Source organism: Marmota monax, unplaced genomic scaffold (genome assembly GCF_021218885.2).
Source record: "Marmota monax isolate L192 unplaced genomic scaffold, Marmota_monax_Labrador192_F-V1.1 WCK01_AAM20220418_F8-fsc00132, whole genome shotgun sequence".
NCBI lineage: Eukaryota > Metazoa > Chordata > Mammalia > Rodentia > Sciuridae > Marmota > Marmota monax.
Window position 1 is genome coordinate 1,261,264 of NW_026695199.1, and position 20,861 is coordinate 1,282,124.

Genomic DNA, 20,861 nt, shown 5'->3' on the forward strand with positions numbered 1-20,861 from the left:
GATCTGTCCAGTGGCGAGAGAGGTGTGTTGAAGTCTCCCATGATTATTGTATTGTGGTCTATTAGACTCTTGAACTTGAGAAGAGTTTGTTTGAGGAACATAGCTGCACCATTGTTTGGGGCATAAATATTTATGATTGTTATGTCTTGTTGGTGTATGGTTCCCTTGAGCAGTATGTAGTGTCCCTCTTTATCCCTTTTGATTAACTTTGGCTTGAAATCTATTGTATTTGATATGAGTTTGGACACTCCTGCTTGTTTCCGAAGTCCATATGAGTGATATGATTTTTCCCAACCTTTCACCTTCAGCCTATGTATGTCTTTTCCTATCAAATGCGTCTCCTGTAGGCAGCATATTGTTGGGTCTTGTTTTGTGATCCATTCTACTAGCCTGTGTCTCTTAATTGGTGAGTTTAAGCCATTGACATTTAGGGTTATTATTGAGATATGGGTTGTTCTTCCAGCCATATTTGTTTATTTCTGTTACTAAACATGGTTTGTTTTCCTCTTTGATTATTTTCCCCCCCTTTACTCTCCTACCTCCCACTGTTGGTTTTCATTGTTACTTTCCATTTCCTCTTCCTGTAATGTTTTGGTGAGGATGTTTTGAAGAGATGGTTTTCTAGCTGCGAATTCTTTAAACTTTTGTTTATCGTGGAAGGTTTTAATTTCATCTTCCATCCTGAAGCTTAATTTCGCTGGATACACAATTCTTGGTTGGAACCCATTTTCTTTCAGTGTTTGAAATATGTTATTCCAGGATCTTCTAGCTTTCAGAGTCTGTGTTGCAAGATCAGCTGTTATCCTGATTGGCTTACCCCTAAATGTAATCTGCTTCCTTTCTCTTGTAGCTTTTAAAATTCTCTCCTTATTCTGTATGTTGGGCATCTTCATTATAATGTGTCTAGGTGTGGATCTCTTATGATTTTGCACATTCGGCGTCCTGTATGATTCTAGGATTTGGGATTCTGTCTCATTCTTCAAGTCTGGGAAGTTTTCTCGTATTATTTCATTGAATATTTGCTCATTCCTTTGGTTTGGAGCTCTGTACCTTCCTGTATCCCAATGACTCTTAAGTTTGGTCTCTTAATGTTATCCCATATTTCTTGGGTATTCTGCTCATGGTTTCTTAACAGTCTTGCTGAGCTGTCTATGTTCTTTTCCAGTTGAAATACTTTGTCTTCATTGTCTGATGTTCTATCTTCTAAGTGTTCTACTCTGCTGGTAGTATTCTCCATTGAGTTTTTAAGTTGGTTTATTGCTTCCTGCATTTCTAGGATTTCTGTTTGTTTGTTTTTTATAACCTCTATCTCCCTGTAAAGTTGATCCTTTGCTTCCTGGATTTGTTTGCGTAATTCATTGTCGAAGTGATCTTTCATTGTCTGATTTTGGTGTCTAAAGTCTTCCTTGATACTCCAGATCATCTGAAGCATGTATATCCTGAATTCTTTATCTGACATTCCATCTGCTGCAGCTGTTACCTCTTCTAAAGTTGCGTTGACCTGCATTGCTTGTGGTCCTTTCTTTCCTTGTCTTTTCATACTGCTTGCGTTTCTTTCCTGCAGGCGCGGGCAGCGGCTCTGCTCTCTCCTTATTCCAATTGGGGTGTCGTGACTACCACACCGGCAGGTCACTGGGCCCGTTCTGGGTGCTGGCGGCGGCTCTGTTCTGCACCTACTCCAATTGGGGTGACGAGTGTACCACGCCGGCAGGCCACCGGGCCTGATACGCCGGTCGGTTGCAGGTTTGCCTACCCTGCAGGCGCGGGCGGCAGCTCTACTCTGCCCCTACTCCAAATGGGGTGACGTGTCTGTCGTACCAGCAGGCCACTGGGCTTGTCCCGCTGGTCGGTCGCAGATCTGCCCACCTTTCGGGCACGGGTGGTGGCTCTGCTCTGCCCCTACTCCAATTGGGGTGTCATGACTACCCCGCCGGCAGGTCGCTGGGCCTGTTCCTGGCACTGGCGGCGACTCTGCTACCACGCTGGCAGGCTCCTGGGCCTGATCTGCTGGTCTGTCGCAGGTCTGCCTACCTTGCAGGCGCGGGCGGCGCCTCTGCCCTGCCCCTCCTACCACGCTTGCGGACCACTCTGCCTGATCTGCAGGTTGGTCACAGGTCTGCTCACCCTGCAGGCACGGGTGGCGGTTTTGCTCCGCCCCCACTCCAATTGGGGTCACGTGACCACAACACTGGCAGGGCCTGATCCGGGCATGGGCGAAGGATCTGCTCTGCCCCTACTCCAGTTGGGGTGACGTGTGTACCACGCTGGCAGGCCGCTAGGCCTGACCCGCCAGTCTGTCACAGGTCTGCTTACCTTGCAAGTGCGGTCGGTGGCTCTGCCCTGCCCTTCCTACCACGCCTGTGTACCACTGGGTCGCGGGTCTGCCCACCTTGCGGGCGTGGGTGGCGGCTCCTCTCCGCCCCCTCTCTAATTGGGGTCACGCGGTCACCACGCCGGCGAGCCGCTGGGCCTGCTCAGGGCGCTGGCAGCGGCCCGGCTCCTCCCCTCTGGCTCGACGACAAATCGAGAGAGACTTGGGTGTCTGTGCCTCACCTCCCCTACCAGGAGACCAACTGTTTCTGTTGCCGCTGGTATTGACGAAGTTCTCTCCTCCGCGGCTTTCTGATGACATCAGATCTCTGCCATGTGGGTATCCTATGCGAATGGCAGCATTTCGTTCCCCTTGCCGGGCAACCAAAGCAATGGGTGAGTCCTGACCGTCCCTCAGCAGGACCTGGACCAAGAAGCAGTTTCCGTGGGCTCCTAGCCCTGGGCCAGGGCAGTTCCGGGAGCCGGAACTCGGCCGCTCCGTGCTCGGTGTATGCTCTGATAAGAGCAGACTCCAAGAAGCAGCCTCCGCAGGCTCCCCAGCCCTGGGCCAGGGCGGTTCCGGGGGCCGGAACTCGGCCGCCCCGCGCTCGGTGCTCACTCTGATAAGAGCAGGCACTAAGAAGCACTCAGGCACTGAGCCCGAGCAATCTGTCTGCAAGCCACAGGCGAATGGAAGCCTGAAATTACCTGTTCTATGGCTGAATGAGCTGCAGTCAGTCGAAAACAGGGATGGTGACGTCAGCTTTCCAACATGGTGGCCGCTGGCCTCCTCTGTGGTCTGACTGGTGTGGAGAACCGAGATGGACCGCTTCCTTCCCCCGTCTCGAACCCAGATTTCAGCTCTGAGTTCGGTGCTTGCATAGCTGGCAGAAACTGCAGCGCTGTATCCCTGCGTCGCTATCTCCTCGTTTCCCAGCGTGCGCTGCAGACTCTAGTCGCGGGGCGATTTGCTGAATAAGCAGTGTTACCCTCCGTGCGACAAACCTCTCGCGTTTGAATCCCCGTAGCCGATCCTCGTGCGATGGAAATCCTTCCTCCAGGTTCGGGAGCACCCCACTATTGCTGGAAATTCCTAACAAGATAGCCTTTAGCCGTCCTGACTTGTCATACTCCCACACAGTGAAGCAGCCCACGGGGGCAATGCACTCCCCTCGCTGCCATCTTCCTCTTCTTATCTTGTAAATTCTTTATTCACACTCTTACTGATACCTTAATACTTCTTGATGAATTGTGTTTTCATAAATATATTTTCATAAATGATCTCCTTTAAATAAATTTTCAGATTTTATTTCCCTGTTTCAGTTTGAAACCATTTATTAAGTTCCACTGTGCATTTTTCTTCTTCTAATATTTTGAAAGTATTATTCTTGTGTTCTAGTTTCAAACTAATTATTTTTCTTTCTTGAATGATCTGTATTTTCTCTCATAGTTCTTTTAAAGTTCATCTCTTCAATGTTGGTGCTGTACAGTATTACTGTCATGTAACTATTTGCCGATTTGTTTGTATACATGTTTCTCAGTGGTGATTGTGCTTCCATACTTTTAAAGTTTATATTTTTTCAATTTTACGTAAATCACCGACTGTCTTAAAATTTTCTGCTCCCTTGTCTCTATAACCACTTTTTCAGTATTTAATTAGAATTATGTGATAGACCTAAATCTTTTTCATTCTGTTTTTCATAATGCTTTATATCTGTTTCCTATTTTCCATCTTTTTGCCTAATCTTTCTAGGTCATAATATGTAATATCCTTAGGTTTGTTCCCTACTATTTTAATTCTCTTATCAATTATTTCTAGTATTTACTTCAGCACAGGTACTGTGTTAATATTCAATAAAAATTCTTATTCTAAAAATTATATTTAATTATATTTTAAATCTGTTTGGTTATTTATTGATAATACTCAGCTTATGCTCTTCTTAATATCATATTCTGTGTCAGGTAAATGAACCCTTTAAGAATCAGTATATTCTGGTTGTTTCTGATCATTTGTGCTCATAGTTGCACTTTCAGTTGCAATGAAAGTTTTATGTTTTAAGCTCATATTTCTCATCAGTAATCTTATTACTCAATTCTTATGTGTTGAATAGGGTGTGAATTTCTATAGGTAATATGCTTGGAAGAAAGTCATTGAACATGATCAACTCTAGACTTTCTGGCCTCTTTCTTCAAGCTCATTTTGAAACTCCCAGCTGTTTATAGGGTTCATTTTCAGTTACTTTGCATGGAGAAAAAAGATTGGGTTAGACATCCCTTTACAAATTCCAGTTTCAATATGTGATCCAGGAATACCTTAAATTTTGTTTTCCTTCCCACCCTCAGCTCATATTTCATCTCACTGTTTCACTATTCCTTAAAAAAAAAAGATCTAGTTTAAAAATGTTCCTCTATAGAGATATTTTTACTTCAGTTATATTTTTACTTAAGGTTTTATGGATTTTTTTGGAGGGGTTATATAGAACCGGGGTGCTTTTCCACTGAGCTACATCCCCAGATCTTTTTATTTTATTTTACTTTTTATTTTGAGAAAGAGTCTTACTAAGTTGCTTAGGGCCTCAATAAGTTGCTGAGCCTGGCCTGGTAATCTTCTTGCCTCAGCCTCCAAAGTTGCCAGGATTACCATCATGTCACTATGTCACCATGCTCAGAAAGAATTTATAGAGTCTATATTGTAAAAACTTTGATAAAAATTCATGGTGAAATTACTGGGTCTCATTTAGCCATGAAACAAACTATGAAAGAAATCAAGAATAGTAGCATATCTAGATATAATTTATCATTGCTAAATAAAATATAAACTTTGGATATGACATTTTTTTTCCCAAAATTTTCTTTTTTTCCCTTTTATCTCATATAAGATGCTTAAAAGATCTAAACATACAAACATATAAAGGACAAATACAGGAAATTATTAGTATTTTTTTAGTATGTATGCTTTTAAGGGGAACATTTGTTTCTCTTATTAATGGTCATGTTCCAGTACAGAATAAAATTTTAATAATCAGAAACTTATTTTTAGTTTTTTAATATTCAACTTGAATCAAGTGCCTTGCCATTTATATCCTTATGATTCCTGTTAAATTTCAAGAGTTCGGTCACAGCTGGGCTCTGGAGGCTGAGGCAGGAGGGTCTCCAGTTCAAAGCCACCCTCAGCAATGGTGAGGTGATAAGCAACTCAGTAAGACCTTATCTCTGAATAAAATGCAAAATAGGGCTAGAGATGTGGTTCAGTGGTGAGTCCCCCTGAGTTCAATCTCCAGTAAACTCCTCCCCTCCCCAGAAAAAAAAGGGTTCAGTCAAACTCTTTTTGGGGGCCAACCCAAACATGGCTGAAGTTAGGCTCTCTTGCTGAGACTTATGGTAGGCTGTGTTATGCTTTAAGTGTGCAGCCAGGACTGGGAACTAGGGATGTTATCATTGGTCAAGACCAGAAACACTGTGATTCAGCGTTGATTCAATGTCTTAGACATTAACTTGAGAGCATGAGTCCCTGCCTGCCATGTAATAAACTGTTGGCAGTGTGCCTTCTTTGTTGAGATTGCATATAAAAAGGACTTATGGAAATGGGCAATAGGGAACTGGCTGGGGCCTGAAGCTGAAGCTGGGGGCTGGCTGGTAGCTGTGGCCAACACTGAATAAAGCATGTCTTCTATCCTGTGTCTTATATCTTCTTCCACCTGCTGAACTCCAATTCTCTTTCTTGGGTCAGAGTCCCACATATGACACCTTGAGTTTGGTCCTACCATGTATTTAAAGGGACATTGCAATAAAAATCAACTAAGAGAATAAATGAGAAAGAGAAAAAAAAATAAATTACTCACAGATGCCAGATTCACTGACAGTTTGTCTTTCCTCATGAATGATATATTGTTATATCAGAGATATGCTTTCTCTCAAATTAAGTTTAAATTGTATTAAAGGGGAAAATGGAATAAAAATACTGAGTAACAGCAAAAACAAAATAATTAAGTTGCATTTTTAGTCAATGAATTGAAAGCAGGTGTGAAACACAGAGAGAAATTCCTTATTCCATATGGGCCATCAAGTTAAGAACTATGAAAATACAAAGAGTACCAGTAAATTCATAAAGATAACTATAATCTACTTCTATCGACATCTATTAAGGGAAAACAACCACAACATCAACACTAAGATTAAAATTGACTTTGTAATGCTATTTTTTGTTTCTATGAAATAAATGCAAAATTGAAGCCAAGAATAATTTGAACATTTACAGAATACATCAATAATACATCATTATCCAGATCTTCAATTCAGTGATTTTAATTTTCTGTTGAACAAGTGGAGTTTATCAGAGAACTTAGCATCTGAATGCAAAAGGGGAAATTGTAAAATGTTATCTTTAAATTTGCATGTCTTTGGCTCCTAAATAGCCATCAAAGTAATTGTTTCTTAAATGCTATGCAAATCTTTTCTCTAGTGTTGACCCTAATCAAAGCAATTAATTCCATAATGAAGTCTTTCTTCACAGACACCATCTTATTATTATCTTGGTCTAAATTAATAACATCATGATAATAATTAAAAGATCTGAAATCATCTATTTCTTTCTTACAGCATGTGGACTCCTTATAAAAGAGCAACAGGGATGGAAATTAGAGTAAAACATGGCAGCTGTGTTGATTGGTGTGCCCTCCTAACCCTAGCATCTGCAACATGGGCCTCATTTAAATGTGAATGTTATGTGGTTGCAATGTTCTTTTCTTCCCCAGACTCAACTATGAGTATAAATATATATTTTATACACTATATATGTATATATATATAGTTTAAATATTTATATACAGCATAAAAATATATATTTTGTATGCAATATTTATTAAATATAGTTTATGTTGCAAATTATCATTAAGAGTTTTATGTAACTATGCGCATACACATTCTTATACTATATATAGATATACACTATATATATAGACTGCATATATGTAAATATTCTGTAATTATTGAAGACATCCCTATATCTTTTTATTACTGTTTATTTTTCATAAGGATCCATAACTAATTATATAGTTCTCATAACCATTACAAAATTCTAAATTAGAATTAATAAATAAAATATTAAATTAGAAAGTGAGAAGATTATAAATTGTATCAAGCAATTCCATTTACATAAATCTTTAGTGTAAATACAGTAATGTTCATGAACAAGGCCTAGATATATTTACATATGTAAATAAATATATATATATATATATATATATATATATATATATATATATACATACATAGAGAGAATTTTCAGGTGTTTATTTCTTCATGCTTCTAACACTACGGATATTACATCTTTTCATTCATTACAAAAATATTTTCTGTATACTAATTGGCATAACTAATATAGATAGGCTAAAGCCCCTTTTCTAGTGACATCAATATCTGCATCATTTCAGTGTTACTTATCTTTTATTCTAGAGAATTAATCATATTTCCTAAGTTCTTCATATGTTAATAGTTTGCATTTCATTTGGACATTGGGAATGCATTGGGAATGAATTTGGACACTAAAAATTCTGTTATAATTCTAAGTATATTGGATGTTTAACAGAAAATAGATATACTCAAATTTTAAACTTCACTTGTTGGTCAGCAGGTGAAAACTGATTTAAGTATCTTCATCACAATTTAGTTGTTTGGACTCTATCCATATTTCTGGTATCATCCAGATATTTATGCATTTTGTATTTAGAATGTGGGCATTTCCTTTTTCTTCCCTCCATGGGTTTGGCTGAAATTGTACTGAACTCTTGTCTTCAATGTCTTCATATAATGAAGATTCTGAATTTTCTTTCTACCAAAGTGCAAAGATTCTCCAGAGCTAGGTGTGGTTTTCCCTCAGAGATAGCAACAAAAAATGTTTTTAAAAGTTAGACTTTTCTTATTAAGTGGCAGCTGACAATCAAAATCTAATTGCCTTTGTTCATACTCCAGAGCAATCGAGTGGACATTGTTTTTTGTTTATTTGAATTTAAAATACATTTCTGACAGAGAGTCAGTTCACTATGATCTTGTGTATACATATTGGATACAGAATTTTAAGGTGTCATTTTGAAGCTATTTCTTTATTACAAAGTTTTTAGGCTTGATGCTTTGGTAAGATGTATGGAGCATTTGAATCTCAGTTTATATCATTCAGTATATTTTGTGTCCACAAAGTCATATTTTGTTGGTCAATAAAGAGATAGAATTTTACCCTAATGGCCATGAGCAGATATCCTTTCCACTCACTGTCAGTGCAAACTATAAAGCAAACCTAGTAGACTTCATCTGCACTATACTGTCAGTGAAAACAATAAGGGAAGGAGGGGGCTTGTCACCACTTCAAGTGTCAGTGATGACCCATGGGAAATTTGTACTTCAACCAACTGGCAATAATGAGGTGGCATCATCCTTCCCCTATCAGAATACCATCAGAAAAAGCCAGATAAATATCCAAAGTTAAATTATATTCATAATCCTCCAATGCAAATATTCAGGTTTCAATAAAATATTGCTCATCATGATAAAACCAGAAATACCTCAAAATGAATAATAAATGGCAATATGCCAAATCCAAGATAATAAATATGATAAAATTACCACACAAAGATTTTATGATCTTTCAAGATGTCACTCAAGATGTCAGCCTAAGGAGGAAATTCATCTGAAGAGTTCAATCTCCTCTCAAGATCTCTTATCTCATTGTTATTGTTGTTGTTGTTAGAATACAGTGGCTCAAGGTTTCCTCTGAGGGCATCTGTTTTTTACTGATTGTTGGCCAGAGTACATTCTTAATAATGTGTCAAGTGGGTCTCTCTGTGTGGCAGCTCACAATATGACAGCTTTACTTATCAAAGCCAACACAGAAGGACTCAAATAACAAGAAAAGTTAAAGTCTTTTATAACCTAATCTTGGAAGTCACATTTCATTGCCTTTGTCATAATTTGTTTATTAGAAGCAAGTCCCTCAGCCTATTTTCTGTTCAAGAAAAGGTAATTATCACTTCCTTATTGAATTATCTTGGAAACTTTATTAAAAATTAATGTATAGTTTGCATATCCTTCTCTTAAATATTAATGTGTTCCATAATCTATAAGCCTATGTTTATGGTAGTGCCATATTATAGAAGATATTTAGCAAATCATGTGATTTGGTAATGTAAGTTCTCAATTTTTCATATACAAATATTTTTAATTGAATATTTTTAAATGCATCAAATATTCTATGTGTGTGTGTGTATACACACACACACATAGAGAGGGAGCTATAAATATATTTAGCTTTATATTATGTAAATATAAAATTAGTCTGTAAGGATGTTAACGAAATGTCCTTTTGTTACAGAACCACATATTTTGTGATAGATTTGACAGATCATAGAACTCCCCCATAGAAATTTTTATGTGCTTAGAAACCCTTCACACTAGAGGAATTTTTTTAATCATCTTAGGATACATTTCATCAATTGGTGGGAGATGGCATGCATCAATCAGACAAAATAATGAAGAAATTGTATTAAAAATGGAAGAAATTGGGGGCGATTTTGAGTGTTTATTTTCATAAATACGTCACATCACTCCACATTACTTCACCTAATGAATTCAATGGTATTTTTTCTCTACAGTGTTTTATGGTTTTCAGTGTAATAATTTTGAAAATATATAATTAACATAAATAAATAATCACTTCATGTACTTTATGCTACTGTGATATTAATTTTAATTTTTACTTTAATTTCCAATTGATTTTATTTGATGTTGCTATAGAAAATATGATTGACTTTGTGTATTGACTACATATTCTTAGACCTTGAAAAATTAATTCATTTTTCATAAATGTCACTTGAGATTTTTTAGAAAAACATCACGTTGGGCAAGGTATGTAGGTGTAGGTCAGAGTTAGAAAATTTACCTAGCAGGTATGAGGCCCTGGTTTACAACCCTAGTGCAGAAAGAAAAAAAATCTTGTCATTTGAGAATAAAACTACTTAAACATTTTTCTTTACAACATGAATACATGTTATTTTACTCCCTACCATATTGCACTTGGAAAGACCTAATGTAAAATGTTCCATAAAATTTGTGAAAGGAGACATATTTGCCCTTTTTTCAATCTTAAGAAGAAACTACTGAGTTTTTCACAATTAAATAGAAAATTAGCCATAGGTGTTTTTGTTCATTTTAGAATTTTTTGTTTTACATGTGTGGACATTACTATATAAAGGAAATAAAAAATTTCTTTTGCTCTTTTCCTGAATGAATTTATCTTAAATTGGTATTGATTTTAGTCAAACACATTTTTCTTCATACATTTGATATAAATAGATTATTTTTCAGCATTTGATTATTGATATGGCAATTTATTTTTTTTCAAGTATAAACCAACCAAAAGTTCCTGTGGTCAACTTGTATTCCAAAATTCTATGAATTAGTGGATTTGCTTAAGAATACTTGTGTTTGGAATTTTGATATCTGTGTTCATGAGATCTATCAATTTTATTTACTTATAACACTCATTTGACTCTGATATTATGGCAATGGGTCTGTTACACAACTCCATTCAGAAGTTTTTCCTTCTCTACTATTTTGTGTACTAAAGTATAAAATTAGTATATATTTTTCTTAAATACATGAAGAAATTCATCAGTGAAACTATCCAGGTTTTAAGTATTGGTTATACCTATATTTTTTTTACTAAAAATGCAGTAACTTAGCATAAAAACCACAATTGTTTTAGCTTTAAAAGTTTTGATAATTTGTGTCTTTCTAAATTTTAGTTCATCAATGGCATAATTTATTGTTATAAAACTATTACTATTCCTTTATCATGTTTTAATAACTATAATTTATGAATATTTTTTCTTTCTACAAAGTTTTTTTTCAACTTAGAACAAAAATACATAGCATAAAATTAACTGCTTTAGAGAATATAATGTCAGTGCATTCACAATGTTATAAAATAACTGCTTCACTGTAGTTTCAAAATTTTCTGTCATCCCAAAAGTATACTTAGTATCAAATTAAACAATCATTCCCCACATCTCTTCCTCATCACCTAGAAGCTTATCTGCTTTCTGTCTCTCTGACTTGCCTATTCTAAATAGTTAATATAAAAGGAATCATACAATACGTGATCTTTGGTACCTTGGCTTCTAGCACTTAGCATAGTATTTTTGTAGTTCATTAAAATTGTAGCATGTATCAGTATGTCATTCCTTTTTAAGACTGAATAAAATTCCATTTTATTTTTATTCCACAATTTGTTGTCTCATTTTTCTATGAAGGATATATGAATTGATTTAAATTTTAGTTATTATGGATAATGCTGATATAAACATTAGTATATACAAGTTACTATGCAGACTTATGTTTTCATTTCTCCCATGTAATTACCTGGAAGTGTAATTGATGAATACATATAGCAATTCTTTTTAACAACTAATATGATTTTCTCCATGCCTGTACCATTTTACATTTCATCAGCAAAGTAGGAGGGTTCCCATTTCTTTATATCCTCTCCAACATTTATTATTTTAATTTTGCTTTTATTATAGGCATCCTAGAGTTGTGAAGTGATAATTTAATGTGGTTTGAGTTACATTTCTTTTATAACTAATGATGTTGAATATCCTTTTCTATGGTTCTTGGTGATTTATATATTTTTTTCTTTTTATTTTGGTAAATTTTGATTTATCTACTTTTTTCTTTCATTATTTAAGCTTCTGTTGTAAAATCTGAAAATCTTTATCAAATCTGAAGGGGAAAAATATACTTCAATATTTTCTTCTAATAGTTTTATAGTTTTAGCTCTTATATTTATATTACTAATCTTATTTTAAGTCAAATTTTGTATTGAGTGAAGTCCAACCACATTGTTTAAGTGTGTCTGTCCAATTGATCTAGCATTATCTAGTGAAAAAATCTATCTTCTGACTGATTGGTCTTGGCTCCCTTGTCAAAAATCAATTGGCCTTAGATGTTTTGGTTTATTCCTAGACACTCTATCCAATTTCATTTGTTGATACATATATAGTTATGCCATTATACAATATTTAGATTATTCTAACTTTATAGTAAGTTTTGAAATTGAAAAGTGTGAGTTCACTAACTCTGTCCTCTTTCAAACTTGTTTCCCTTGACAATGAACAAGAAAAGAAAAAGAGGTAGGGAGGGGATTGGGCTTATCCTTTTATCACAAACACACTCCAGCAAAAAATGGCCTTAATCTAGGAGGACAGAACCTTCATGACCTAATCATATCTTAAAAGAGTTGTTGCTTTGAGAGTTGATTTTCTTACACATGAACTTTGAGGGACACATTAAAAGGATAGTGCACTATAAAAATCCAACGGAAGTCATAATTTTGCAACTAGAAGAGGGTCTTATTCAGGTCTTGGACTTTGAGGTTTAAGAACTTTGAGAAGCAAGTTTCTCTTATTTATAAGCCATCTAGTTTATTTTTCAAATAAGCCAGAATTGTCTAGCACAATAGTTTTATAGATTCATCAAAATCTAAAACTTTTCTGCTAGTTTCTCAAATGATTTTAAAAACCTTTCAATATAAGAATGCTCAGAGATGAAATGATTATATTATGAGAACTATCACCTAATTAGTGCATTAATCCACTGATATGGATTAATCACTAATTAGGTGGTACCTGTAGGCAGGTGAGGTATGGCTGGAGGAAGCAGATCACTGAAGGCATGCCCTTGGGATATGTGTGTGTGTGTATGTGTGTGTGTGTGTATATATATATATATACACACACACATTCCCCTTGTAAGGGGAACTCTCTCTTTCTGCTTTCTAGATGTCATGGTCAGAGCTGCTTTCTTTTTCCGTTTCTTTCTGTCTCACCTTGGGCCCAGAAGTATGGAGTACAATGATCATGGACTATAAACGTGAGCCCAAATAAACTTTTTCTCCTCTAAATTGTTCTTGTCAGATCTTTTGGCCACAGTTACACAAAATCCAACAAACACAGGAGTCCTATTCTTGACCCTATCTGAGCTCCAAGTAGTATTCGTGATCATCCTGTCAGGTGGTTCTTTTCTGAAGTATGAATAGTTTTCTCACCATTATATGGTTATAGATACTCAAATGAGTATTCAAAAGAAACCATCCATAGATCTCTGGAGTCTTCTCTCATGCAGCTCTCTGCTCTCTGACACTATTTTGTGATGTTTTTCCATACTGTCCGCCCTGGAATGCTAGCTAGCTCCATATTCTCAAATCAGAAAAATTGAGTCTTACCTGTAATCCCCTCTCTGGACAGTGATTGGAGTGTTCTCTAGGAAGTAACCTGGCTCTAATCATGGAGCTCACCTGCACTGTTACCTATGTGTTAGGCATTATTCTTCTGTTATCCAATTTTTAACCAACATAATTTCATCTATTTCCCCCAGTGCCTTACCAGTTTCATGAGGGGACATAAATTCATTTCTTATAATCCCATCCTTACTAGAAGTTGAATTTTTCCTTTACTTTTAAACTCTGTGTTTACATATGTTTAAACCCAGGCTTTTAGAAAAAGCCTAATTGTTGTATCTTGAAGTACATTTGTATTTCACAAACTTTTTAAAATTACAGTGCTTAGAACATTAACATTGGTGTTGTGATCCATAAATTTGGGTATAAATTTATCATTTTGTTATTTTCTTTCTATTTGTTCTTTATATTATCCTGTCCCCAATCACTCTTTTCTGGTCATTTTTTTATTGATGTCTATTATATATATATATATATATATATATATATATATATATATATATATATATATGCTGTATTTATTTAATATTTATAGTGTATATTATGTAAGTCTACTGCCAAATATTATACCACTTTATGTATAGTGAGAGAAACTTACAGTGGTACATGTTGATATTCCCTCTGACTATTTGTGCCATTGTCATATATATCATTTCAATTTACATCATAAATCTCATGAAACATTGTATATATATTTTTGTTAGCCATTTATCTTTTTAAAAAACATATTTTTTATATGCACATAATACCTTTATTTTTGTTTACTCAGATTTTTATGTGGTGCTGGGTCGGACCTGGTGCCTCACATTTGCTAGCCAAGCTCTCTAATACTGAGCCACAATCCCAACCAAGTCATTTATCTTTTAAAAGGTGTAAAGCATTAGGAAAATATTTATCTATATATTTTTCTATATTAGTCAGTGGATTAGTAAGCCTTTTTAACATTTTATATAAATCAACACTTTATTAATTATCTGGCCTTCTGGAAAAAAGTTTTAAGTTAGTAACTTTAAAGATATCCTTATTTTTATTTATTTACCCAATTTAAACTGAACTTCTTTGTTGTTTGATTCCAACATTTCTTGCCATTTCTGTGTTAATTCTAATTGTATGAGATTTCTCCTAATTATGGCTCAGATATTTCTGATATTTCTTTGAAAATTTTTAAATGCTTTGCTCTATATGAACTTCAATCTCTTTGAACCTTAGAATAAAACAAGTTTCACTCTGCTTTTGGAACTCCAATTTACAAAATTAGTAGTTCTCTGTTTACCACTTCTCTTTTTTCCCTGCACTTTGTAGTACTCATCAAACACAAGCCAATTGACATTTTAGATATATTGGTGTTCACCATGTTTGCAGCTTCTATTAATTATTTGTGGCATTCCCATCCTTCACTGAAATTTTTGTGATTCTTCTCATTCATACTTGCTGCCTAGTATCAAAGCAAACACCACATGGAATACATCGATTTCTGTGTTAGTTTCTTCTTATTTTGTAATGACAAACTACCCCCAAGACATTTGGGATTAATGGTTCACAATTATGTATGTTAATTATCTTAGTTTGACTAAACTTTGCAGTTTCCTGTAGGTCTTGGTTGAACTCACTTGGCTGTAGTAATCTGGTAGGTGGATCTTGGTTGAATAGTTGAAGAAGGTGCCAGAAGTTGATACTGGATTTTGTCTTGGCCCCATGCTTCCAACAGGTTAGCCAGAGATTTTTTTTTTTTTTTTTTTTTTTTGCATTGTTATTGGTTTCCCAAAGCAACAATCAAGAGAGGGCAAGTCACAATACACAGCATTCTTTAGTACTTGTGGGTCATTTGTATTATATTCCATTGGTCTAAGAATGTCACATTACCAAGCCTAGAATAAATGAATGAAGATGTAGATGACAGAATAGACAAAGAATGATTTATTAGGGGCCATTAATCTAATGGTATATCACACAAAATTTATCAGTAATTACAATATCTGAAAAGCAAGTATCAGGGACTATATTGATTTACTTCAATAAAGAGACCACATCTGGAGCAGCAGCTGCAATGGAAGACACCACCTGGTATAATGAACATTAATACATTCTCTTCTTCCAAGTCCCATCTGCCTTTAGCATACACTGGAAAGGAAAGTAAAATGAGGGTGCAATGGGAATCGCTGCTCTTACATTTTCAATTTTTTGCAGGTGGCAATAATATGTGCAATATCACAAGGAATGTTATTTTGTATTTCACTTATTGTTTTAATAAATAAGGGAACTCCAAAGCCTTTCAATATTCATTTCTACTATAAAAATTTCACTCCCAACATCAGGGAAAAAATTAGAGATTCTGTCATTTTCTGAGTATAATTATTCTAACTATATATGAAAAATCTGGTGCCAAAAGTTCCACAGTACTACAGAGTTAGGTAAATCCCAATCATCACCTGAGCTCCATGAGTATCCAGGAGTTCTGAGTAGTAGGAAGACTTCAGTGGAAGTCTGGTTTCCAGGAATTAGCATTAGTTGTAGTCTAGAGGTCATCTACCCCATAGATGACTGTGTAGAAGAAAGATGTGCAGCCAAGGTATATATGTGATTTTTCCCCCCAAGATTTGTATCTATTCTTTATATCAGGGACTCTGAGTCTGTGAATAGTCTTAGACCTTGGAATGGAATGATTGTAGTGACTTTATTATACAGGCTCAATTTAGGCTGATTTTGAACATAAATGGATTTGATTTTATTGTGGTAAAATATACATGACATAAAGCTTATTATTTTAGTCACTTTTAAATATCAAGTTCAATGGCGTTAGGTACATCCTCACTGTTGTGTCACTGTCATCACCATTCATATCCAGTATGTCGCAGATTGAAAATCTGTCCTCTCATGCAATAACTCCCCATTCCTTACCCCATTCTACTTCTTATTTCTATGATTTAGCCTTATCTAGGCACATCACAAAAGTGAGGGTTTAAGGTCTTCTTAGGTCTTCGCTGTCCTGAGAAAGAACCTTCTCTAGACCTGGACTTGTGCATATATATATATATACATATATATATATATACATACATATATATATATATATATATATATATATATATATATATATATATATATATTTTAATTCCTGCATATATGTGTCTGCTCTAAATGTCTTAATGCCCCTAAGAGTCTTGGTCTTGCTTTTTCTTAGGCCTTAGTTATCGTTTTCCTTAACCAGTACTTTTTTGCCTCAGATATCTGTGGATCTTTATTTCCTCTGCAGAGTTGGCTGTGTCCCACAGCTTCCTCTGGCTAAGATCTAAGCTGTGCTGCTTTGGAATGTCTGAGATCTGAGTTAGATGACCCAGAGAACAATCACTCAGGCAACTCCCAGTTGAGGAATGAAGTTAAAAATTCCCTCTGCTCTCTCTGGTTTGCAGAAAGGAAATGAGTATAAGGCCCCTGCTTCCCCTGATCCATACCACAATGGGAGAGGGTAGGGCAAGGATAACTAAAAACATCACAAAGTTCCTACTTTTGTAAATGAGACATTTTCTTGATTAGGCATTTACTTAGTTGCTGTATAACTCTGCCTGACTACAGAATTACTATGAAATCATCATAGCCATTTTTTAGTTGTTTACTTTATGTCTTCATGGAAGAACAAGGGTCTGGAACTTCCTGATCTGTCACCTAGCTGATGTCACTCTTCTCAAAGACTTGAAAATTATTATTGTAGCTGTTTATTCAGATAAAACAGAATTAATCAGCCTTTCTTTCTGCATTGGTCTTATTCATTCAATGATGATGACCCTGTAATAATGAAAAATTCATTTAATTTTATGAATAGCAATTACTTCTTCAGATGGTTATCTTTTATATTAAACCATGCCAATTTTTCCTGAATAGGGAATACTGTCCTTCCCACCCCTATTCCCCTTTATGTCACACCTTCTTCTTTGAACTGCAGAGAACAGTCAGTATTGTTACTCTCAAGAATTCTTGCTGTCTTCTCTCCAGTGAATTTCTCAATACCTGGATGAAGGAGGCATCTTCAAATCCCATTGAGAAAAAATATTTAGGAGATGATCAAAAAGATAAGACAATAAATCAAGTCAACATTATCTTTTCCACAAGTTTTGAAATCCTTTATTCTGCATTATCTCAGGTATATTTTGGCATCACAATTTAACTTCATATTATTTAGGGTAGGATTACTGCCACACAGATTTGTAAGTTTCAAATTACATATGCTCTTGTAAAATTATGCTCTTCATTCTCTAATATAGGGATGTTGAAATCCAAAAATTTTTGTTTAAGTAAAATTTTAGAAATTTTTCCTTACTTTTAATTTTAATTGGCCCTAAAGAAAGGCCTCTTCAAATTTTGTGTGAGAGAACTAAATATTGTTACTAATTAGAATTATGTTGGTTATTTCACTCTCAGATTAACCTAATACTGTTTACGACAGAAATTATAAAACAAAAAAACACCCACAACTACATCTGAGAGTTTCTTTAATTACTACATTAAAATTTGGCAACCAGGTTTGTAACTATTAAACATTTGTTTAAAAATTAACTAAATGACTTTAAAATATAACTTTCATGCTTTCTTATTATCTGATTAATTTAAATTCTTCAGGTATTAAAGTATAGTCAAAAACTGCAGTAACAACTATTACAAAATTTAAGACTAAACTTCAACATAAATTTGTTTTAAAACTCAACACCATCACAGTGATTCTCTATGATTATTATTTTTAATTATGTTGTTACTCTATTCTCAAATTTATAAACATGTTGATACCTTTTGAAGGTTAATGATATTATTTCAATATTTTTGTAGGGTTGAAGGAAATAAAATAATTCTCAGGCTAACCTAGATTACAAGAGTTCAAATTTCATCTAACTAATTTTTCATTAGGAACTGGGATTTTTTATGTGTTATATGGCAGTAAAACTCTGGCTAAAATTAAATCATAGTGCTTGAAACTGTTATATTAATATGCTAATATATATATTATAATTCCCTTGTACACACACACACACACCTATAATTAAAATTCAAGTGTGTATGTGGTAGGTTGTGTGCATATGTGCATACTTAGATTGGAAAACACAGATGAGAAACCTATTTGGTCATTTATGCTACATTTAAATACATTTTTAAAAAGTAAAACTGTTTTATTATATTGGAAGTTTTCATTCATCTTGCTGCCAGCTCTAAACTCTTAAAGAGAGGGTTTGTGTGTTATTTCTCTTTCATTGCCTAAGTGCCAAAATCTTGCTCTCAATAGACACTTGATAAACTGTCATAAAAATTATAAGGAGTACCTTCTTTTGGGCCTTTAATGATTGCATATCAACTCTTAGACATGTAGTCATAATTTCTCTCACCTTAGTATTCCTCTATAACACACCTTCCTATTTTTTGCATATTTGGTTATGAACACTGAGGGCAAAACTGACCCATTTGTACCTATTATATAGACTGTTCTCATCCTATATGATGCCAAGTGTGATTAATCTCTCATACTCACCTAGGTAGAAAAATAAGTAAACAATTTATGGTCACTATGTGGAGGATAACTTTTAATCATTAAGCATGCATACTTACAAAAATTCTATTTTTGCAAATTAGCTTTTTGAATGATTTATTATTTTACCTGTAAAAGCATGACTCTAAAAAGTATAATTTCTCATTTTTCTGAGTATATAGAAACCAAGTTTTAGTAGAGGATTTCTAAGAACATCTTGTAGGTGTCTGAAATGGCATGCACACTTTCAATAAATACTAGTAAAAAATTTCTGAGTTATTTTATTAATATCCTAAATGTCACAATGAGTTTGTATGACTACAAATTATTTGAAAATTCTTCTTGCTCTATATTCATTCTTTTAAGTAGAATGTGTACTTTATCCTGCCTTTCTTAGAATCATTGTCATAAAATGTTTGGACATTGCTGTTGTATTTCCAGAAATATGGTCATCTCTGGAATAATATTTACTGTTCCTTCAACCATTCTCAAATAAATATCCTTTTTGCCCTAATACCTACATGTATTCTTCAAATTTCTTCTTTTGTTCTCTGACCAAACCTTGTGACCTTGTTTCTATTTTTAACTATTCTAACAGGATAGAGATCTATTTTTTTTTTTAGGTTTCTCAGTTAATGGTTCATGTGCAATGATCATTTCAATACTTTGTTATAAATCAAAGAAACAAGGAGTACTATAAGTAGCTCTTGTGCAAGAAATGTATTCATTTATGGAAAATGTATTTAATATACTTAAATGTTTCTAATTTTTAGAACATAAAACGTATATTTAGAACTTGTGCTTTTATAAATTGTCATTCTATTGAAGAAATATTCTCATAATATTAAAAAAGAAATAAAAGAGAATCCTTGATTTTTTTATAGTTAATAACTTCATCAAAATTTTTATTAGAGGTCTTTCATAATTAATAACAAAAGCATATAATGTATTTATCTAAATGAATTGCATTTTAAAAATTCTTCTTATATGTAGAACTTGAACTTTGAAAGAAATAAATATCATTAAGGCCAACAATGAGGTTAATATTGTATCAATGACTGGCTTTATGTGAGATTAGTCCTTTTCCCCTTCCTTTCTAAAAAGAAGTACATGCACATGCATGTGTGTGTGTGTGTGTGTGTTGTTATATAAGATTTATTTTTAAATATTTATGTATGTGTAGTAGAAGAAATTAGACAAAGGTTTTTACAAATAGTGTTATTTAAGAGTAAATATAATCTAATCAAAATAATTTACTTCTATATATATCCTTCAGTATCACACACGTCTATTTTTTCTTTGCTGAGGAAGAGTGACCTGCTACAGCCTGCCACCCATCAGTTTCCTGAGATGAAACTTATTAGAATAAGAAGATGATGAATTTTTCCATTTATGTATGTCCAATCAGTCTGTTCATTGTGTGAGACTGCTCCCAATGACTAAAGATGTGGGCTGTTTCTCTACAGGTTTTTCCAGTAGCCTGGTGCTTTAATCCAGCTGCTGCTTTGCATTTGAAAACTAAATCAGCCTCAATATTTCATAGTCTTTTTGATCTTGGGTCTTATGATAATGAGATTTTGGCTACAGAAACCTCCATTCAGAGAATTCAAACAGATCTAGCACCTGTTAGCAGGTGTAAAAAAATAAGTTCCTTATTTACTTTCTTCCATTCTTTGACTTTACTCATGTATAATTAAAACCATTTTGTTCATGAATAGTACACGAGAAAAAAGGAAATTCTTATGCATTTTTCTT

At 34.5% G+C, this 20,861-nt stretch overlaps 1 pseudogene; it reads right to left on the reverse strand.

The window, feature by feature from the left end:
• Positions 1-15,294, reverse strand: part of LOC124082242 (COMM domain-containing protein 1-like) — a 126,838-nt pseudogene extending 111,544 nt beyond the window's left edge.
• Between the last annotated feature and the right edge of the window lie 5,567 nt (positions 15,295-20,861).